General features: G+C 40.6%; 1 protein-coding gene across 2 annotated transcripts in view; it reads right to left on the bottom strand.

Moving 5' to 3' along the window:
- The window catches only part of LOC124112213 (leucine-rich repeat and coiled-coil domain-containing protein 1-like), a 573,474-nt gene that overhangs the window by 170,002 nt on the left and 378,218 nt on the right, over positions 1-25,254 (bottom strand). The gene's annotated exons all lie outside the window — the stretch shown is intronic.

Here is a 25,254-nt window from a genome sequence, read left to right as displayed (position 1 = left end):
ACTGGGTTAAATGTTGCAGACATAAAGTCAAAATGTCAGTTTCTCATTTAAAATATAATGATACGAGCTAGTGATCACCTTTCATTCCTGCATTCCTGCTATAGTGGACTGGTGACCTTAATGTCACGATCTGTGTACAGACCAATGTCATGATCTGTGTACAGACCAATGTCATGATATCTGTACAGACCAATGTAATGATCTCTGTACAGACCAATGTCATGATCTCTGTACAGACCAATGTCATGATCTCTGTACAGACCAGTGTTAAGATATATGTACAGACCAATGTCATGATCTCTGTACAGACTGATGTCATGATCTATGTACAGACCAATGTCATGATCTCTGTACAGACCAATGTCATGATCTCTGTACAGACCAATGTCATGATCTCTGTACAGACCAGTGTTAAGATATCTGTACAGACCAATGTCATGATCTCCGTACAGACTGATGTCATGATCTCTGTACAGACCAATGTCATGATCTCTGTACAGACCAATGTCATGATCTCTGTACAGACCAATGTCATGGTCTCTGTACAGACCAATGTCATGATCTGTGTACAGACCAATGTCATGATCTCTGTACAGACTGATGTCATGATTTCTGTACAGACCAATGTCATGATCTCTGTACAGGCCAATGTCATGGTCTCTGTACAGACCAATGTCATGATCTCTGTACAGACTGATGTCATGATCTCTGTACATACCAATGTCATGATCTCTGTACAGGCCAATGTCATGGTCTCTGTACAGACCAATGTCATGATCTCTGAAGAGACCAATGTCATGATCTCTGTACAGGCCAATGATGTCAAAATATCTGCACATATATCTGCACAGACCTATGTAATGATCTCTGTACAGACCAATATCATGATCTCTGTAAATACCATTGTCAAGATCTCTGTAAAGACCCATGTCATGACATCTGTACAGACCATTGTCAAGATCTCTGTACAGACCAATGTCATGATATCTTTGTACAGGCCAATGTCATGATTTCTGCACAGACTAATGTTATGATCTCTGTAAAGACCAATAATATCATGATCTCAGTACAGACCAGTGTCAAGATCTCTGTACTGACAAGGTAAGAGTGAGTGAGTGAGTGAGTTGGGTTTAACGCTGCTTTTAACAGTATTCCAGTTATATCGCGGCTTGTCAGCTTAATGTGGGAGGAAAGCCTGCAGTGATGCAGGTCTTCCTTAACAATGTGAACCTAAACACATTTCTATTAGTCATAAATAAGGGTCAGTAAATGAACATAAAACTTATGCTCCAGAAAAAGAAAGACAAAACACCATTTCTGTAACTTTCTGACTCTGATTCCTTTATTTCCAAAGACAGCAAGTGTGTGAGTGAGTTTGGTTTAACGCCGCTTTATCAATTCCAGTTATATCGCGGCGTGTCAGCTTAATGCGGGAGGAAAGCCTGAAGTGATGCAGGTCTCAGATGTTTACCACTTCGATGAAACCCACGAGCACGGGTATGGTGCTGACAAACCTAGAAACATAATCGAACCAGGATTCGAACCCACAATCATAGGTTTCTGGCACACACATGGGACGCAACTCTGCACAGCGAATCACGGCGCCTTAGACGACTGGGCCACCCGTGCCCCCCGATCAGGTAAGAACTGACACTGATTTACCAGCCTCAAGCTGCCTCATCTGTTTCATATTTAGATCTATGCATAAAGATTCAGAGTGACAAAAAAACTCTCCACAAGACTGTATGATGAGGGATGACATCAACTTTCCAATAGTCAACCTCCCCATTATATTTCCCAATATTCAAGCAACTCCAGCCTTTTGTGTTTAGATTTTACAACTTTAGAGCTACAATTAGCGAGCTTGTTTGACGATTATAAAGACAGACCTATGCCTCTTGCTCAAAAGTTATTTGATGAAGGTTACAACATTCGAGGCTTCAGTTAAGTTTTCCAAAAGTTTAAAAGCAGACATGAGGTGGACAATTCCAAATTTGACACATCAGTAACACAAATTATGTCTGATGCAATTTCCTATTTTGACCACTACCTATCATATGTTCCCGTGTTTTTTCATCTGAACAACATTGACTTGCTTTTGCATGTGTTTGTGATGGCTTTCAACGATTTGACAGGTTACGCTCACCTTTTCGTGAACACAAAGTTCAACACTATTTGTTAGGAATTCATAAACACATGCTGAGCATGGTGTAGTCATGAAATCTTTTTGATAAGTTCAACAAATATGTGTTCGGAATTTGGTTTATTAAGAAGTGTAACAGTACTTTGGCTTACAGTTGAAACATTGATTTTTAAAAATATTTCCAACCTGATTCCACAAATATAATCGCCTTTATTGGCTGTTTAACTTACTGACAAAAGTGTACAGCTGACTGATGTTTATATGTCAAATGTGCAACACATCTCAACACCTTTGATCATAAACACATATTGTTATCCTGATGACTTATTCAGTTTGTGATGAGAATTATCAATTTCATATACAATCTGGAGCAGCTGAATTGAATATTCATAAAATGTATACAATTATTGCTCAATTATTTAGAGTTATTCACTATGTGACAATATAATTGTTTCAGGATCTGTCTGGGTAACCATGACACCTTGCATGCAAGTCTGTAAATACTGGACCACTTCCGTAGTCTAGTGGTAGAGCGTCCGCCCGGAGAGCGGAAGGTCTGGGGTTCGATCCCCGTCCGCGTCATACCAAAAGACGTTAAAAGATGGTACTTTTTGTTACCCTGTCTGGCACTCGGCATTAAAGGGCTAAAACAAGGACTGGTCGGCTCGGAGTCAGTATACTGTGTCTGAGTGGGTTATCCATGTTAAACTGTGGCATGATATCTCAGTGTGCTAGCACTATAAATCGGCATCAGTCCGGACTAGTACAAGCAGCCACACACACACACACATACACATGCATGCACGTCGCTATATAAGTGCAATAATCTTGGACGCGACATTAAACCCAATTTCACCTCACCTCACCTGTAAATACTGACTTCATACTCAGACAAGTGAAACTGCCTCATCTGCTTCATTCAAAAATAAGGGGGCATGGGTGGCCCAGTCGTCTAAGGCGCCGCGATTCACTGTGCAGAGTTGCGTCCCTTGGGCACGCCAGAAACCTATGATTGTGGGTTCGAATCACGGTTCGCCCCGATTATGTTTCTAGGTTCGTCAGCACCATACCCGTGCTCGTGGGTTTCACCGAAGTGGTAAACATCTGAGACCTGCATCACTTTCGGGCTTTCCTCCCACATTAAGCTGACACGCCGCGATATAACTGGAATACTGTTAAAAGCGGCGTTAAACCCAACTCACTCACTCACTCACTCACTCATTCAAAAATATATGCTAAAAATTCAACTCCACAAGACTGTATGAGAAAAGGGATCACTTTAACTTTTCTATAGTCAACTCTCCCTTTATGTCAAGCTTTATTCAGGCAACTCCAGCCTTTGATGTCTACATTTCACAACTTTGGAGGTACAATCCAACCTTTCTATGAAGATTTCAAAGAGCGTCATGCGACTCTTGCTCAAAAGTTGTTTGATCAGGGCTACAATTTTCAAGGGCTCAGTAAAGCTTTCAAAACAATTATATGGTAAGTGAGGACAGGATTTATGGATGAACCACTTCTGTATTACAATTAAGAGCAATGTTTCGGTGGAGGCTCTTACACCTTTATCAAGCAAGTGATGATTGAGTCGGTTGATGGTTGAGATTGCCACGTCTCCATGAAGACGACGAATAACTTCTTTGAGAGGCATTTAGAAGTTGGGGTACTAAGTAAGGATGGGATTTATGGATGAACAACTTCTTTATTACAATTAACGGTGTTAGAACCTACACTGAAACGTTGCTCTTAGAAATTATATGGTAGACATGTGGTGGACATTTCCAAACTTGATGACCAAAATATGACGACTGTCAGTGACCAAAATACTGACCGATTCAATTTCCTATTTCTTATGTACCTTATGTTCCTGTTTTTATGAACACCTGACTTGCCTTTGCATGTGTTTGTCATGGGTGTCATCAGTCGTGCAGGATACGCTCACCTTTTCCTGATCACCTGGTATCATCACTATTTGACAGTATTTCATAAACACACATGATCTGTCAGTATAAAACAATGGACTCAGCTCTTAGAAGACATTTCTTGTGGAACGGGTCTTGTTGCATTTTGTGAAAGATCAGACATGGGCATCGGTGAACCAGTTGTCAAAGGAGCCACAATTCACAGTGCTGAGTTGCATGCCAGAAACCCATGATTGTGGGTTCAAATTATGGTTCACCCTGACTGTGTTTCTAGGTCTGTCAGCACCATACCCATGCTTGTGGGTTTCACCAAAGTGGTAAACGTCTGAGACCTGCATCGCTTGGGGCTTTTCTCCTTCATTAAGCTGACATGCCGTGATATAACTGGAATACTGTACAAAGCGGTCTTAAACACAACTAACTCACTCAGTCACTCAGTGACTACAAGATCAGACAGATTGTCAGTAATAACAACATTGCAAGCAGCCAACACATGAGTCTGGAATCACCAGCAGATAAGGAGCTGACCTGGAATTTATATCAAGTTGTTAGTGGCAAGTGTTAATTGTGACACCTTCCAAATCAAGGAACTATAAGTACAGAAGATGGCCTTAATGCTCCATCATGTTCCTATTGGCAGGTGTTAATTGACATGCACTGCACCTGCCCCAGCTACATCTGTTCAGGAACTCTTGACCTTGTTCTAGATGACCACAGTGAAAGATGTGATATGATTGTGTTGAGTAAAACTGGCATAAATATCCAAGAAATATAAACAGCAGGGTGAACTATCTTAGCGGTCACAGGACCAACCAATTAAAGCTGCAACTGATCTTAGGCACCATCCAGGACAACCTTGCCAGAAGAGACCATATAACAGAGGGACGGCCCTCCCTAACAGTTTATCACTCACCATCAGTGCTACGGTCTGGCATGTAACTGATAAACTCCTGCTGTTAACCTCAGGTACTGCTGCACGTAGGCCACAGATGTGCAGACATTCATGACTGACCATTCTGGTAACCATGTAAACAATATTACATAATATCCGGGGATAGAGTTAATTTCTCCGACTACGGCCAGTGACAATCCAATAAAAGGACGTCTCTTGGCAGATTATAAAGATTTTTTTATCATATAGCACATGTCAGTTGGCTGCAAATTATTCGCTGAACATGTGTGTCTTCTGTGCCATTTATTTCAATTTACATCCGCCACAACCATGGACAACTTCATTCAGTGGGACGATTTCGTCTTGGACCTAGATATACCACTTGAAGAACTCATCTACGACCAGGGGTTGGTTTCAGATGACTCTTGGTCTGAACAGAAGGACAACGATGTTACCGCTACCAAGCTGTGGGTAATACCTCTCAAAAAGTTTCACTCAAAGAAAAAGATAGGAAATGAAAATATGACGGCTGTCTACGAACGTAGGTTTTCGAGGGTGTGTGAAGAAAAAGCCGATCCGATATCAAAATGTTTTTTATAACTTTTAAAAAAACGTTTTAAAAATCAGTAAATATATCTCATTTTATGCTACAATTGTATAACTATTATAAATAAACAAATATACCAAATCTACCACAACACCACAGAAAACTTCGATCCGGTAAATTGCACAGGAACTCAGGAAGTGTAGCTAAAACTCATCCAGATGCAAGGAAGACACTTATAACAGACCACCTTATTCCCGATGTTCACAAAATAGATCTCCGGATTATCTTCATATCTTCATATCATATAATAAATAAATCCAGGCTTGATTTACTTGCAAAAATCCATGGTCACTAGCTGGTGTAAATGCTTTACTATTGGCCAGAAAAAAATGACACCATATTAATGTCTTTATTTCATGTAAATTTGCCACTATTTTATAATGCTAATAGTTCCAATGAATTAAAAATACACATTAAACTTCGAGCGTTTTTAAATGTGTCCGACAATACGCTTTGCAATTAAGTAATCAAATGTTATTGGTTAATGTCAGTTTGGGGCTAGCAGTGATAATGGGGTTTGCCGTTGGGAGATGTTTATTCAAAGGGAGGCTACTGTTAAATTCCAAAGCAAAGAGGACGATTGTAATTTTAAAATCGGTATTTAATATTACCTGATTAGTTTGATATTTCAGCATACAAATAATGGCAATTCAACTTAATATATATGACGTAAAATATGGGTTTGCGTAAAAATAAAAATAACTACCGATCGTACCTATATAATTTTTGTACCAAGCGAAAGGGGAAATCGCGATGAATGTAAAAATGTTTATTTCAGGACCAATTATAGGAACACATTCATCTGAAAGCATGCGAAAATTAAGAGTTGTGGTGTTATTATTTTGGAAAGATTCAGATTTAGTCGCATTTCTGGAGTCTAAATTAGAAATTTCGCAACCACCCCAGATTTTTCAATGACACTTCACTAATTTTTAACATATCTCCTTTTTATACACCTTGGTCACTAAGAACTTTCATTGCGAATTAGTGGCCGCTATTGAAAATCACAGTCTGCACTTTTGCCGATTTTACGTGTGCGCCATTTTGGTCTCTCAGACAAAAACAAAGCATGATCACAGTCATCAAATACAGTGACAACGACATGCTTCAGGACATCAACAAGTCTCAGCTGTAATGTTGACAATGGTAAGAAATACATGAGTGTAAATATGTATTGTGAAATATATTTAAGGATTGACTGTGTATTTTCTTCGGTTCATTGAGGTATGAATCGAAAAACCGATGTGCAAACTGTATGAATCCGCGTAGTGGGTTCTTACAAAAGTTTGCACATTGGTTTTTCGATTCATACCTCAATGAACCGAAGAAAATACACAGTCAATGCTTATAATTAAATTCGACAACATAAAACATGTTTTATCTACAATAGTTTAACCAAAAACAGTTGTATATATCAAAACAGACAAAAATGACGAGATTGATAAACATTCTAGGCGTAGGAATACATACTGTGGCGTGACATGAATCAGGGGGATCGTTTAATTTATGCACATAACTTGACACGCCTACACAGTCAGTAGCCAATCAACGGAGCGTAGGATCAAAACAATGTTCATTGGACCTGTCAATTAAGACAAGCGGGGAAAAGAACTACAACAGTCAGACTGTAACGAACCGGAGGAATTATGTCCGGGAGAAGGCGGCTGTTTCAAATTACATGGTCGCACAGGCGCACGTTTGCTGTTTCATTCATTCTCGGCCTTCGGTTTCAAAGGTTTGTTTGGACAATGAAAATGCATGAAAGTCGCTAAATGTCCTGTGCATGACGATACATGTGAGCAGAAAGGGCTTCCCCGACAATGTCTGAAATATGAATCCATTTGATTTTATCCTTTTTTATCTAGATTAAATTTTTTTTCACTATTTCCCGCAATGTTATTGAAAATAAAATTCTCGGACACACTTCGACAACGGGTCCTCATCGATAATAAAATCAACAAAAATATATCTAAAAGTTGCCAAACTGACATCTAAGTTATTATTTCCATCTTTTCGTGCGATTGCGTGTGATGTAAGTCAAATGACATCTCGGCTTTCGTCACCTCTATTTCTCGGCTCGTACACGATGTTTAATGCCAAAATATATGTATAAGAAATCACAGCTCATAACCTAGCACCATACATCCTTGAAGCTCCATATTTTTAATATAGATCGCGATTTCCTGCTTAAAACGTTCAGAATAACATGATTTAACCAAAACCTTTTGTCAAAGTCTGAAAATTATCATACATGAGGGACTGTACCATTGCTGTAATTTGATTGGCTGCCTTGGGTCACATGCTTAAATTTGACCAATCATGAACCTTGAAGCAGATTTTGGCAAGAAAGCATAACAAGAAACCAAGTTTTACGTGTCACATCTACGAAAAGACTACAGTGGATGTTACTTCCGTATTATCATTATGTCGGTGAAACAATGTAAGTTTTTTTTATGGATACTGACATAGCAGCCTTCGACGTAATGTATTATTCATATGAAGCTTCAAAAACGGAGGAATTTCCTCATGATAGTGAGCGGAAAGCCACTATTAACGGGAAATGGGTGATGACAGATATTATTTGTAATTCTTTTTAAAATAATTTTCCGATTACGTAAACAATAAAACTAAAAAAGAATTAGGCAAGTGAATTTTATAAAATATTATATTTGCCGAAAATCGATAAATTTTCGCTTCCTTGGTCCTTAACCTGGATGTTATGAATGTGTTAGCTTTATTTTAAAACGAACTCAATTGAGTTGTAAATGAATTATTTAAATAATGTGATACACGTAACTTTCATATTTATAATCAATAGGATTAATTAGACCTTTCAAATGGTGTATAGCCAAACATGTAGAAGCAAAGATGTTTTACAACCAGATAATTTCATTGATAAATGTTGGCTTCATCTATCACACAAAATTCAAGTGAAAAATGTGAGAGGCTTATTAAAAAAAATATTTTGAAAATATTGTGATGGTGGAAAACGAGGCACACACATCAAATGTTCGTATTGAAGATACACTGTACAAGTAAAATGCTTCTACCACTGACTGAGGGGAAAAGCCCAGATTGTTTTGTACACCATGTGTGACAGCCAAACTTCAAAGAGTGAGTGAGTGAGTTGGGTTTAATGCCGCTTTTAACATTATTCCAGTCATATCACGGCGTCAAACTTCAAAGAATGTTGGGAACGGGTCAGACTGCTCAACCAGCTAACATTCCTGTCAGAAGAAAAAAATATGGAAAATTCTGGAAAATGAAGAAAGATAGAGGATCTTGGAACTTAACTAACTACAGAATAAAGAAAATTAAGAAAGTGAAAGAGGATGATTCAAACAGGGAGGTTGTAGAGGTCAACGTTCTTGTGACAGAAACATATAATACCATTGCGTGCTGACATTAGTTGGCGGCTGAATCCAAATCCTAAGGATATGCCATGCCATTCCAAGGAGACGGGGTAGGACAGTTTTGTTATAGACAATCATTTTTATTTCAGTGGTTCATAATCCCGTTTGTCAGTATTATTTTTCTGTATAAAATACTGAAAATAAGTTTTTGAAGCAACCTTTTTTGGGGGGTTTGGCATTATTTGTTTGTTGTTTAAAGCCGTACTCAGCAATATTCCAGCTATATGACGGCGGTCTTTAAATAATCGAGTCTGGACCAGACAATCCAGTGATTGACATCATGAGCATTGATCCATGCAATTGGGATACGATGACATGCATCAACCAAGTCAGATAGTCTGACCACCTGATCCCGTTAGTCGCCTCTTATGACTAGCATAGTCTCCTTTTATGGCAAGCATGGGTTGCTGAAGACCTATTCTACCCCGCATCTTTGCAGGTCTGTTTGGCATTAAGTTGTTTGGGGTGGTTTAGTTGGAAGAAATACTTTCTAATTGTGCTTAAAGTGAAGGATGTTTGGTATTATTAAAAACAAAAATTCACGTTCCATATCAAGTTAATAATCAAATGGTGTCTGCAGGTTTCCCAAAACATATTTGCCATCAAACATGTACAAAGTCCAAATCAGTCAAATGTTACCTGTGACCATGAAAATAAGGTGAAGGTCACTATAATTAAGTTAATAAAGGTCAAGGCCAGGTCACAACCTTCACTCATTGTCAATTGATTTCCCCATGCAACCTTTCATGTAAATAATATAAATAAAATAAACAAAGTATATTTTTAGACATCTTGATAAACAACACATTTGTCAAATGCATTCAATGACCTTGAAGCCCATCAGTTGCTTTTGCAGGCAAAGTGTTTGATCTAAACTTACACATGTGACAGTAAAGCTTTGATCTGGACTTATACATGAGCAAGTGCAGCTTCGAGGTCTATAAAGTGATCCCTTTCCTCCAAGGAAGGACTCAGTATGTTTCCTGATAGACTAAACCTCACTGTCAACAGTTCAACTTGCTGACTTACCTGCTTTAGCATTCGTTTGAACATGGAATTTCTGAGATTAGTCGATATGTAGGGATATGTAGCCATTGAAAACCGGGGTGTCCCAGAATCAGGAACATAAACAGGGGGAAGTAAACCTGGCCAAACACATCACCCACAGCAGTTCACAGAAATGCGGAGCAACAATTCATTCAGTCTGGATTAGTAATAATCAACTCTTTCATTTTCTTGGGTTGAGAAGGATTAGGTTAAAGATTTTTCAGTCACTGCTTGAACTCAAATTTATTTTTCTTGAAAGGAAGGCTGAACATTTTATATCCAGGACCCAAACATGATTGGCTTGTAAGCTTACAGACACACATCACACACACAATATACCCCCCCACACACACACTAAATGCAGTGAATCATACTCCTATCGTAGTAGGGCGGTTGGGTAGCCTCGTGGTTAAAGCGTTGGCTCGTCACGCTGAAGACCCGGGTTCGATTCCCGACATGGGTACAATGTCTGAAGCCCATTTCTGGTGTCCCCCGCCATGATATTGCTGGAATATTGCTAAAAAGCGGCGTTAAACCATACTCACTCACTCACTCACCTATCGTAGTATCCAAATGTTTGTCATTCAAACTCAAAATATTGAATGGTACAATAGTTAGCAATAGACCTCCTTTGTGGTCTCGAGAGGGAGAGAGGGAGGGAGACTGAGACAGACTTGCACGTAGCTATAAATGTGCAATAATCTTGAATGCGATGTTAAACCCCATTTAATCTCACCTCTTAGCACTAAAATCATTTTGAGCAAATCGCCCCCTGACCTTGATCCACAAAGTCACCATCTTGTGCCAGTGGCCCAGGAGCCTCATCGTGACTCCTGTATTCTATTATAGATTTATGACAGTCTTAGCGCTTGGATCAGGAGGATGAATAAAGGTGTTCCGTGGTGATACAGTGTTAAGTAGACTTAGCTTCAATGGGCACACACAAGCATGCCTCCAAGCACAGAATATGAATGAGGATTGTGATTTGAGATGTCTGGTCACATTGCTGTCTTTGCGAATTAATCACACATTGAATCATGCACATGGAAATTAGTGATGTCATCGTATATCACAATATCGTTGTATCTGTAAATTATTAATTATTTATAGTATCAATATAAAAATATGAATATCAATACTGAATTGATAATTCACTGGTGCACAAACATTAACAAGCTTTAAGATTACCAATTTTAAACATTTAATGGATCAGGCTTGTTCATATTTGGCATGTAACAGATTAATTGCAGGTCTACATAGGTAATTTTACACATACTGAAAAAAATAGTTTTATTACTACCGATATATCAAAATGAGGCGAGTCAAACACTGTTGTGTCGAAGTTGAAGGGACCTACGTAAATACTTTGAAGTTATCCGAGGTTTGACACAACTAAAACATTATGAATAAAGCAGGAAGATGCAGGGACCAAGGTTTTACTTCAAGACCAGCAAAAGTTCGACATATCTAAGTTTAACACAAACGAAAATATAACCAACAGACATGCAACCGGATTTTATTCTGTTTATGTGTCTGATGCTTACACTTCTTCAAGATAACATACCAATACTACTCAAAAGAAATTAAAGAACACACCATTCTTTTCAAATGACACGGCAGATTAACTATAGTCCTATAAAAATATTGGGTGTTCTTTAAACTTCTTGTATGGTGCTGACAAACCTAGAAACATAATCGGGGCCAACCGGGATTCGAACCCACAATCATAGGTTTCAGGCATGCCCAAGGGACGCAACTCTGCACAGCGAATTGCGGAGCCTTAGACGACTGGGCCACACGTGTCCCCCTAACTTCTTGTAGTAGTATAAAAACATCCCAAGGTGACTTCATTCATGGCAGTGTAAGTTTAATTTAAGTTTTTAAAAAATCATTGTATCCGAAAATGGACAGTCTTACAGATGCGATAAACCAATCAAATAAGCTTAACATAATGATCTCATACACACTCTTGCACAGTGGTGACTTAGCATAACACCTCTGCCACAGGCTAATTTGCATGTCATGTGACTTTTCTCTTGTTTGTAAATAGCATGCTTATTCTTAAATCAGAGCAGACTGGCCTAATGTAAACCTTTCGGAGAGGTTTACATTTATTGAGCATAATTTTATAGATTTTTAATTTTTAAGGATTTGCTACTGCTACTACAACTGCATGACAATATATCTTTAAACATCAAAGTGGCTGTTTTGCTTGCTCTCCATGTTTTTAAACATAACTTTGTATTCATGACCCAATTGAATATCTATCATCTTCTTCTCATCTCTTTATGGCTGAAGTAATGCTGATGTGACGTTAAATTTTAACTCACTCACTCAACCTAGCTTTCTGAAAGGATCTGGTGACAGCAGGTGGAGCCGTACAACCCATGTAATCAAAGGCTAACTACGCAAATGGAAACAGTTTTTCACATTTTAGGGGATTTTCTCAGTGAAATTTCACCATTCTGTGAAATATGTTTATCTAAATGTGGAGGCTAGTCAAAAATGAAACAGATTAAAAACATATGCAATATCTTGAATGGACTGTGTAAGATGTGACGAATCGTCACATGGCGCTGGCCTGTGGTAGAGTTCTATGCTGATGGAATAGAACTCTGTGTAGGAGAGTGGATCTGATAAGAATACAAATTTTAGTAGGCTCCATACATAGTCATGATGCCTGCTTGCTGATACACCTATTGCTTAGTTAGTTAGTTAGTTAGTTAGTGTGTGTGTGCGTGCGTGCTTGCGTGCGTGCGTGCGTGCGTGCGTGCGTCAGAGCTACAGATAAGCAGCATATTTGCGTAAAATACTCCCCAAAAAATATTCAAAACCCAGTTACTTTCAATTAACTTGTGTACAGAAACGCATGCATTAAACAAAAAACTCGAATGTATCAAATCAGCACTCGTAAATACCCAATGAAGCTTTTTCAGCCTGCGTACAAAGGAGCTAATTTCTGATTCACAATTACGAGCTAATTTACTTTCTGGGTCAAATCTATATATTTAGAACAGTTATATACATATAAAACATTATTTCATTTTTTTAAATCTTAAAAATTTTCACTAATTTGGGGAAAAACCCAATAGAGTGATGAATAGATGAGTGAAAAAATATTGGTTACCCAGTGAAAAATGTAATAACCCAAATGAAATTGAAACCCAAGAGTAAAAACTCAATTGTTCAAAAGGTTATCTGGAGCTCTGGTGTGTACGTGCTAATCAAACACTCAAATACTTTGGTGAATGAAAATATATCTTTAACTAAGATAATTTCAAGTGAGTGAGTGAGTATGGTTTTATGCCGCTTTTAGCAATATTCCAGCAATATAACAGCGGGGGACACCAGAAATGGGCTTCACACATTGTACCCACATCAGGAATCCAACCCGGGTCTTCAGCGTGATCTAGGCTACCCGACCACCCCGATCATTTTAAGAATGACTTTATATGATCTTGTGTTTCAATATCATAAAATTCATATACAAGGAATACAAAAATATGTAAAACTTAGTTCTCGCAATGCCATTTTTATTCCTGATACATATTTTACAAAACAGAAATAAACTTGGCAAATAATATCTATTTATTCATCTGTCAACAAAATTTCATGGCATGACAGATTAACTAAAGTCATATTAAATAATCAGGCGTTCTTTAACTTCTTTTGAGTAGTATATATCCATTTAGCAAAATATCATAACAGTAATGATACAAAGTGAGTGAGTGAGTGAGTGAGTGAGTGAGTTTGGTTTAACGCCGCTTTTAACAGTATTCCAGTTATATCGCAGCGTGTCAGCTTAATGTGGGAGGAAAGCCCGAAGTGATGCAGGTCTCAGGCGTTTGCCACTTCGGTGAAACCCACAAGCACGGGTATGGTGCTGACAAACCTAGAAACATAATCGGGGCGAACCGTGATTCGAACCCACAATCATAGGTTTCTGGAGTGCCCAAGGGACGAAAACTCGACTTAGACGACTGGGCCACCCGTGCCCCGAAATGATACAAGGATACTGTCTCAGCTTCACAGACAGCACATATTACAATGGGCCCATGACGCACAAAGATCTCTTATAATAGTCAAGTTACAATACATTATATAAAAAGTTGATACCCATCCTTATAGGGAGCCTTATTTCATCATCCAACAATGACGTGGACGTGGAGCACAAGGTTGTGACTACCACATTGGGAAGCACTCAAGTAACGATGTAGAAACATACGTGTGTAATCAGAAGTAAAGAATGCTACAATAAGGAAAACCAATTTGTGCTTTTCATTTCCAGTAAAAGAACCACAACCACATCCCTTCATTTGTCAACTCAACTACATCACTGAAACACACATTTATACCACAACCAAATCCCTGAAACACACATTTATACCACAACCACATCCCTGAAACACACATTTATACCACAACCACATCCCTGAAACACACATTTATACCATAACCACATCCCTGAAACACACATTTATACCACAACCACATCCCTGAAACACACATTATACCACAACCAGATCCCTGAAAGTTGATGATGTGTCTACACCGAAACACACATTTATACCACAACCACATCCCTGAAACACACATTTATACCACAACCACATCCCTGAAACACACATTTATACCACAACCACATTCCTGAAACACACATTATACCACAACCAGATCCCTGAAAGTTGATGATGTGTCTACATTGAAACACACATTTATACCACAACCACATCCCTGAAACACACATTTATACTACAACCACATCCCTGAAACACACATTTATACCACAACCACATCCCTGAAACACACATTTATACCACAACCACATCCCTGAAACACACATTTATACCACAACCACATCCCTGATAGTTGAGGATATGTTACCCCTGAAACACACATTTATACCACAACCACATCCCTGAAACACACATTTATACCATAACCACATCCCTGATACTTGAGGATATGTTACCCCTGAAACACACATTTATACCCCAACCACATCCCTGAAACACACATTTATACCATAACCACATCCCTGAAACACACATTTATACCACAACCACATCCCTGAAACACACATTTATACCACAACCACATCCCTGAAACACACATTTATACCACAACCACATTCCTGAAACACACATTATACCACAACCAGATCCCTGAAAGTTGATGATGTGTCTACATTGAAACACACATTTATACCATAACCACATCCCTGAAACACACATTTATACTACAACCACATCCCTGAAACACACATTTATACCACAACCACATCCCTGAAACACACATTTATACCACAACCACATCCCTGAAACACACATTTATACCACAACCACATCCCTGAAACACACATTTATACCACAACCACATCCCTGAAACACACATTTATACCATAACCACATCCCTGAAACACACATTTATACCACAACCACATCCCTGAAACACACATTTATACCACAACCACATCCCTGAAACACACATTTATACCACAACCACATCCCTGAAACACACATTTATACCATAACCACATCCCTGAAACACACATTATACCACAACCACATCCCTGATAGTTGAGGATATGTTACCCCTGAAAAACACATTTATACCACAACCACATCCCTGAAACACACATTTATACCACAACCACATCCCTGAAACACACAATTATACCATAACCACATCCCTGAAACACACATTATACCACAACCACATCCCTGATAGTTGAGGATGTGTCTACACTGAAACACACATTTATACCACAACCACATCCCTGAAACACACATTTATACCACAACCACATCCCCCTGAAACACACATTTATACCACAATCACATCCCTGATAGTTGAGGATATGTTACCCCTGAAACACACATTTATACCCCAACCACATCCCTGAAACACACATTTATACCACAACCACATCCCTGAAACACACATTTATACCACAACCACATTCCTGAAACACACATTTATACTACAATCACATCCCTGATAGTTGAGGATATGTTACCCCTGAAACACACATTTATACCACAACCACATCCCTGAAACACACATTTATACCACAACCACATCCCTGAAACAAACATTTATACCATTTATACACCTATTGCTCTGTGTGTGTGTGAGTGAGTGAGAAATACACATTTATACCATGTGTACACACATACATACACAGATGCATGCATGCACACACACACATGCCTTTCCTTGGGACTCGTCATTTCAAAATGTCTCCTAAGACCATTGTTTCTTAACAACATGCTTTCCAATGGATGATAATTCCACAATGTGCTGAGTGAGATTTCTCCCAAATGAATAGGAACCAGAGAAAACCACGTTTTGCATACCAAACACAGACTGCAGATTGTACTGTGAGCAGCAGGGAGGGATAGTGCCTGTTTGGAAGACACCTACATGTCAATGAAACTTAAACTGATGGTTTCAAGAGCAATAAATGTCCAACACACACAAGATTGGTATTTCTTAACTCAATAATAGCATTTAGTGATTAGAACTAAATGCCTTTATGTTAGGCTTGGCACAGTTGCTAATATTATTACAGCGAAATACCTTCATTCCGTGCGGCTACGTGCCGTTTTGCATGGTGCCATCGTCTCTGGCCTAGATCCGCTCTTGGCACGTCCGGTAAAGGAGCGTTTGTTTATATTTTCTATGACCTGTTGTAGCGTGGCATCAGCTCACGCAGCACTTGCTCTCCAGCTTTCAGCCGTACAACACATAGTTATATTCGCGCATTCATCTATAGTTCGTTGCATAGTTCGTTGCAATTACCATTAAGAATGCCACCAAAAAGACGGGCCGCCTTAAATCACCGCCTCGTAAGGAGCGGGAAAATAGCCAGGAGGGAACCAAGTGTCCGGCAAGCGACATCGGCTACTGGTAAGTCACGGAGATCAGCTAGATCTCCATTGCACGGACCCCCCTTGCCAAGTGTACAAATAGCTGCTAACTTGCTAGTTGAAGCAGATGATTCGGACAATCCAAACGTTCTCCCGCGATTCGATCACGGAGACATCGAAGAGCCCCAACAAGTGGGGTCGCCCGTTCCGTCGATGCTAGCTATATCGAGCCAACTCAACAGCATACTGGATATGCTAGGCAAACGGATGGCCCAAGATACTTCTCGGAGCTTTACTGGCATGCGAGGGGTAAGTACCAATGATCTGGGGGTAACGGGGTCGGTGGTGTCAAGAAATCCCGATGTGTTGTCATTTAGCAGTGCACACTCGGGCGAGCCGGGAGTTTCCCGTGACGTCACACCACGTGCAGGGTCAGGAGCGGGGTCAACCAATCAGGGAACAGGGGATTCCCTGACCTTCCAGGCGGATGCTATCAGCGCTCACGTCCGTCAAGTTGTACGGGAGAGAGTATGGAGAGGGGAGTTTGTGGAGTTGACTACATTGTTGCCAGGCGCACAGTCGCATGACGATGACGATGCATTTAAGATGCAGATGGATTCGTCGGGTAATCTGCGATTCTCGCCGGCCAAGCCGGCTAACGCCAGGGCATTAAGCATAGGCCAATGGACGTCAGCTTTCCACATATATATGAGCATTTACGTGGTGAAACATTTTTGTCAGTCCACCATACAGGGCATGTTGGCATACATGGAAACAATCCGTAATGCCGCAGTCCGCTCCGGGGGTTTTGGCTGGTCAAACTACGACCAGCAATTCCGACACCGTATGGCACGAGACCCAATTCGGGAGTGGGGCAAGATAGACGGTGAATTGTGGTTGAAGCACATGACACCGACTATGTCCCGTGTTCAAGAAAATAAGACTGAACGCTTTACAGTGCCTTTCAGCAGGGGCCGTGACTTTACAGTCAACGCATGCTGGGACTACAACAGGTCAAGGTGCGCCAGGCCAGAATGCAAGTTTATTCATAAATGCTCCAATTGTGGCGAACAACATCCCGCCTATTCTTGCTTTCGCGCAAAGGGGGGTCGTAGACCCTCCAAACAACTTAACTCCACACAGGCAACCCATGCTAAAGGCACTGGCCCCAACTCCACTCATACTCACTAGATTAAAGCGACACTTGCAACTGTACAAGCATTCTAACCATGCCCATGCCATTTATTTATTACAAGGTTTGGAATCAGGTTTTCAACTGGAATATAGTGGGGCACGCCTAAGTCGTTGGTCTGAGAATCTACGCTCAGCCAGGGATCCCATTTTACAAGAGATAGTAGCTGCCAAATTGAAAAAGGAAGTAAAATTAGGTAGGGTGGCAGGTCCTTTTGAAACGCCGCCCCTGCTGAACCTACAAGTTTCACCCATTGGTCTCGTACCCAAAAAGCAAACGGGTAAGAGTCAAACCTTGCTGGGGACAGACGATTTTCGTTTAATACACCACCTTTCTTATCCTCAAGGCAGATCAATCAACGACAACATAGACAGCGAAGCATGCTCCGTGTCATATGCACGGTTCGACGAGGCTGTCAGTATGGTACAGCAACTTGGTCCAAATGCTCTACTTGCAAAATTTGATGTGAAATCGGCTTTCAGGATTATGCCGGTACACCCTCAGGACTTTGAGTTGCTAGGCTTGTGCTTTCAAGGTAAATACTACTTTGATAAATGCTTGCCGTTTGGCTGTTCCATATCATGCTCAGTGTTTGAAAAATTCAGCACCTTTTTGCAATGGTGTGTCCAGCAAAAGTTGCCTAACGGCCAACTCATGCATTACCTTGATGATTTTCTCACAGGCGGAACTGCAGGAACGAAAGACTGTGGTGACAACCTTGATACATGTCTCAGTACTTTCCAGGAGCTGGGCGTACCCGTAGCACATGAGAAGACAGTAGGTCCTGCATCCTGCTTAACATTCCTAGGTCTTGAAATCGACACAGTCAGGATGCAGGTTAGAATACCACAGGAAAAGATTGTAAATATCAACGCAATCATACACGATATGCTGGCCTCAGGTAAGCACAAAGTGACCCGTAAAGCTTTGCAGTCTCTGGTGGGTAAGCTAAATTTCATGTGCCGGGCAATACCCATGGGTAGACCGTTTTGCCGCAGACTGATTGATGCCTATACAAAGGTAAGTCATCAAGCACACCGTGTTCGCATCACGCGGGGAGTTCGGGAGGACCTAGAGGTTTGGCTCGGGTTCTTGGGGGAATTTAACGGTGTGTCGGTTTTTCAGAATCAAAAGTGGGCTGACAATACATGTCTGCAGCTGTTTACTGACGCAGCCAGCACTGTGGGGTTCGGCGCATACTATAACGGGAACTGGGCAAACGGGCTCTGGCCCCGTGAGTGGGTGGAGGACGGCTCGACTCGTGACATGACACTGCTGGAGTTGTTTCCGATTGTGCTGTCAGTTTGTCTGTGGGGGACAGCCTTTGCTAACAGGAAAGTACTTTTCTTTTGTGATAACCAAGCGGTAGTGTCAATAATAAATAAACAGTCTTCAAAGGCACCCAGAATCATGTCACTGATTAGGCAGCTAGTGCTGCAGTGCCTCAAACACAACATTTTGTTCAAGGCCAGATATATAACAACACACGACAATATTATCGCAGATGCACTGTCGAGATTTCAGTGGGAACGATTCCGCAATGCAGCTCCATCAGCCAATCTGCATCCCACACCACTTCCAGACAATCTCTGGCAGGGCTAACAATCGAGGCAGAGAGGCTCCTTCAGCGATCATTGGCGGCAAACACGTGGGCAACTTACCAGGCAGGAACCCAAGCGTTGCAAGTATTCAGGGCATCACAAAACCTGGGAGATACCTGGCCGGTTCCAATAACTCATCTGGTACATTTCATTGCTCACCTGTCAGTGTCAGGACATGCACCGAGTACGGTAAGAACGTATATGGCCGGTATCTCAACGTACCATAGGCTACACAGCATGGAAGACCGCACCGGCCACTTTGTTATTACTAAAATGATTACGGGGATGCAAAAGTGTCAGGGGAGGCAGGATCACAGAAAACCAATAACAATAGACCTGCTCAAAGTAATTGTAAACAACCTGCAATTTGTCTGCTCTTCTACCTATGAAGTAAGATTGTTCAAAGCAGTATATTGCTTGGCCTTCTTTGGTTTCTTTCGGGTGAGTGAACTCGTGCAAACCAAACTTTCTCAGCCAGGGTGCGCTTTCTTGGACCTAGAAGTCCAAGACACGACTAAGACAGTAACAGTCGCTCTAAGGCATTCAAAAACCGACAGGCACTCACATGGCATAGTTGTTTCCATTTCCGCCATACCTGGCCACAATCTGTGTCCAGTGGCTGCAGTTAAAGCATACCTAACAGTTCGATCACAGGGTCAGACTCAAGCTTTCGTACACTTTGATAAATCTCCCCTGACCAGGTATCAATTTCAACTATCAGGGATGTGGTTGTGGTATAATGTGTGTTTCAGGGATGTGGTTATGGTATAAATGTGTGTTTCAGGGATGTGGTTGTGGTATCCCTGAAACACACATTTATACCACAACCACATCCCTGAAACACACAATTATACCATAACCACATCCCTGAAACACACATTATACCACAACCACATCCCTGATAGTTGAGGATGTGTCTACACTGAAACACACATTTATACCACAACCACATCCCTGAAACACACATTTATACCACAACCACATCCCCCTGAAACACACATTTATACCACAATCACATCCCTGATAGTTGAGGATATGTTACCCCTGAAACACACATTTATACCCCAACCACATCCCTGAAACACACATTTATACCACAACCACATCCCTGAAACACACATTTATACCACAACCACATCCCTGAAACACACATTTATACTACAATCACATCCCTGATAGTTGAGGATATGTTACCCCTGAAACACACATTTATACCACAACCACATCCCTGAAACACACATTTATACCACAACCACATCCCTGAAACAAACATTTATACCATTTATACACCTATTGCTCTGTGTGTGTGTGAGTGAGTGAGAAATACACATTTATACCATGTGTACACACATACATACACAGATGCATGCATGCACACACACACATGCCTTTCCTTGGGACTCGTCATTTCAAAATGTCTCCTAAGACCATTGTTTCTTAACAACATGCTTTCCAATGGATGATAATTCCACAATGTGCTGAGTGAGATTTCTCCCAAATGAATAGGAACCAGAGAAAACCACGTTTTGCATACCAAACACAGACTGCAGATTGTACTGTGAGCAGCAGGGAGGGATAGTGCCTGTTTGGAAGACACCTACATGTCAATGAAACTTAAACTGATGGTTTCAAGAGCAATAAATGTCCAACACACACAAGATTGGTATTTCTTAACTCAATAACTGCCACCATGGAAACATAGGTGCATTCTATTGCACTGGTGCTTTCATTAACTTGTGTGCCAAATTCCCACTTTGTTATAAAGCAAATAAGAAAATCACAAATGGACAGCTATATATTAAAATAATATAGAATACTAAATTTTACATTCAGAAACTTGAAATTTACCATTTGAGGACACAAAAGTTTACATTTGAAAAACTGAAATTAAACATTTGTAACTTCAACCTCGTGATTGGTTCGAAATTAGCGCTGGTAAATCTACAGGAAACTAAGCTCTACATTGAAACACAATATGCCTATCTCCTCAAATAGCCTGAGGTAAACTGGAAAATAATTACCATTTAGTTCGACATTGTGATATGATACCGATATGTTGTTTAACCTATTATTCCTGACAGCAAGTGCTTCATGTCCGTAATAGATTGACTCAAAACATGCCATTAGGGACATATGACACCAACCTTGGCTTTAGCCCTTAGTCAAATACCCCTTGCCAAGCCATTGTCAACCCTCTGCTCACTTATGATCTGAACTGACTTCTCTTGTACAGTCCTGATGTAGCCATCAACTGTGTAACCTATCCATGTGATGAGTCAAACAGGCTGTCGTCTTGGACATTTAACCTAACTCTTTGATTTCCATGTGAACAATAACCTCAATGTCATGTGTTTGACTCATGACATGCAGTTCATGGTTACATTCGGATTTTAAAATAATAAATTGCACTTAGAAACATTCCATCAGTATCACAGTGGGTGATATAAACAATGTCCTCGTGAAGATCAGGGTTAGAATTGGTCTTCAGCAACCCATGCTTCTTAAGTAAGAGATTAATGGGATCGCTGACTTGGTTGATGAATGTCATTATATCTCAACTGAGAAGATCGATGCTCATGATATCAATCACTGAAATGTCCAAGCTTGATTATTTACAGACCGCAATCATAAAGCTGGAATATTGCTGAGTGTAGTGACAAACAATAAACTAATAAAGAAAACAAACAAACAACTACAGTCTATGTAAGCAGGGAATCCAACCTTGGTTTGCCAAAACCACTTGGCTAGATCACCATCACTTCTTCAAACAAGCGTATAGTCGACGAAGTCATCTATATCCCCCGCCATTTTAACATGTTATGGTCCCAAACCAGGTAACTGACCCAACGTTTCTCTTAGGCCATGTCAAAATAGCTGCAATGGAAATTCTAAAATAAACATTTATAAAACTCCTTAGTATCAAATGGCACCAGTTCAGTATGTGCTTTATATATAGACATGCAATGTTTGACAAGGAAATATTTAACAGTTTTTGAGTTATGCTCCGGAAACAAACACCACGCTTATAGAAGTCCAACTTGTTGCCATGGAAACGTAAAAAATAAAAATTTATAAAACTCCTAAATAGCAAAAGGCACCAGTTCAGTATGTGTCTGGTAAACATGCAAAGTTTTGTAAGGAATTATTTAACGGTTTTTGAGTTACGCTCCGGAAACAAACAGCACCCTTATAGAACCTAAGTCCAACTTGTTGCCATGGAAACGTAAAAAAATAAAAATTTATAAAATTCCTAAATAGCAGAAGGCACCAGTTCAGCATGAGTCTGATAGACTTGCAAAGTTTCGTAGAGAAATATTTAATGGTTTCTGAGTTTTGCTCCGGAAACAATTTCGGGACGCACACACGCACACACGCACACACGGATGGAACTTCATTGGGGCGGGGGATAACAAATAGGATTTCATTGATAGTTTAAGGACTTAACAATGAAAAGGGTTACACAAGATATTTCTGACAACAGATAAGCTATGCATCACACCATGGATACATCTCTGTACAGACTGACACAGGATTTCCATAAGACCAAAAACCTCAAAGTTTAAATTCTAAAAAAATAACTTCCTCTTGAATAAAGAAACAGTCAACCCTGGGACCCAACATGGGGAGGTCCTGAGCACTCTTTTGCTTGTCATAAGAGTCGCAGAACATATTGGATTGGGTGGTCAGTCTCTGACTTGTATGATTGTATGTCATTAGGGGACATTGTACATTATATATACCACTGACTCCATTTCCAGGCTTCAGTGACGCCGCTTGAACATTGCTGAATGCAGCATAAACCGAAAACAAACCAAATATGTAAACAAGTTGCCCAACCAGTTGGATGAAGAGCCATGTCGGCTATCACTCAGTGGTATCCTGGCAACCTCTACTTGGTGCAAATTGATCTGAATACTAGCTATGTTTATTGATGAAAATGAAGAAAAATCCAACAGGTGCATACATGTATCATGCTTTATAAACTGTCACTACTTAGTGTCTGGAAAGTTTGTCATCATTATGACCATGATTCTGACCACACATTCTGACAGAAAACTGTAGAAATGGCCCCTGAGTTCTTCATGATGTATGAACTAACATATCCTATGGACAAGAAAGGCAAAAATTGATATTGGTGGTTTGAGACGGCTGTAAGATGTGTGTCTAGATAATGTACATCATACCATCTTTAGATGTTGCAAATCTATTCTTATAATGTGTTGCTGCAAACTTCTGTGCTTAAGTCAGGTATTTATCTAGGACTCTAAAAAAAGGAGCCCTTAAGCTTGGCAGGCAAACTGGGAAAAAGTTGTTCAGTTCAAAATTGGAATGTAAAATGTTTTTAATTTTAGATCTAATTCAATGTTGCATTTAATGTAAGGTTAAGCCTCTTTCTCTTCATTGGTCCTGTTATCAGTGAAGTATTACTGTCACCTACTGCAGATATGGGGTTGAATATTGGCCTCTCAGCAGGTGCCAGTGAAAAATAAGTGTGATAATATTTCAACTTTCAACTTTACATCACTAATGGCTAAGAGGCTATAGCCAGGTGAATCCTTCGTGCAGTTGTACATGAAAAAAATAAAATAAAAAAAGCAAGCAGTAAAGCAGAAATGAACTAGGGCTTGGACGAATCCAAATTTACTGCCTAGGGAAACAACACATATTACCTGACCCCACCCTGGAACCCACTGTAGGTCTGAAGAGTTGGCTACAAAACATTCCCCAAGCAATAAAAAATGGTGCATCTCGCTGTGATAGTGCTGCATCTCGCTGTGACAGTGCTGCATCTCGCTCTGATAGTGCTGCATCTCACTGTGATAGTGCTGCACCTCGCTGTGACAGTGCTGCATCTCCCTGTGACAGTGCTGCATCTCCCTGTGATATGTGACAGTGCTGCATATCCGAGGGACAGCGCTGCATCTTCCTGTGACAGTGCTGCATATCCCTGTAATAGTGCTGCATCTCCCGGTGACAGCACTGCATCTTCCTGTGACAGTGCTGCATATCCCTGTGACAGTGCTGCATCTCCATGTGACAGTGCTGCATCTCCCTGTGACAGTGCTGCATCTCCCTGTGACAGTGCTGCATCTCCCTGTCATAGTGCTGCATCTCCCCGTGACAGTGCTGCATCTCCCCGTGACAGTGCTGCATCTCCCTGTCATAGTGCTGCATCTCCCTGTCATAGTGCTGCATCTCCCCGTGACAGTGCTGCATCTCCCTGTCATAGTGCTGCATCTCCCCGTGACAGTGCTGCATCTCCCTGTGACAGTGCTGCATATCCCTGTAATAGTGCTGCATCTCCCTGTGACAGTGCTGCATCTCCATGTGACAGTGCTGCATCTCCATGTGACAGTGCTGCATCTCCCTGTCATAGTGCTGCATCTCCCCGTGACAGTGCTGCATCTCCCTGTCATAGTGCTGCATCTCCCCGTGACAGTGCTGCATCTCCATGTGACAGTGCTGCATCTCCCTGTGACAGTGCTGCATCTCCCTGTGACAGTGCTGCATCTCCGTGTGACAGTGCTGCATCTCCGTGTGACAGTGCTGCATCTCCCTGTGACA

Source organism: Haliotis rufescens, unplaced genomic scaffold (genome assembly GCF_023055435.1).
Source record: "Haliotis rufescens isolate VD_foot unplaced genomic scaffold, xgHalRufe1.0.p SCAF_19, whole genome shotgun sequence".
Classification (NCBI taxonomy): Eukaryota; Metazoa; Mollusca; class Gastropoda; order Lepetellida; family Haliotidae; genus Haliotis; species Haliotis rufescens.
The sequence above is the reverse complement of the archived record's forward strand: the minus strand, read 5'-3'. Positions and strand labels throughout refer to the sequence as shown.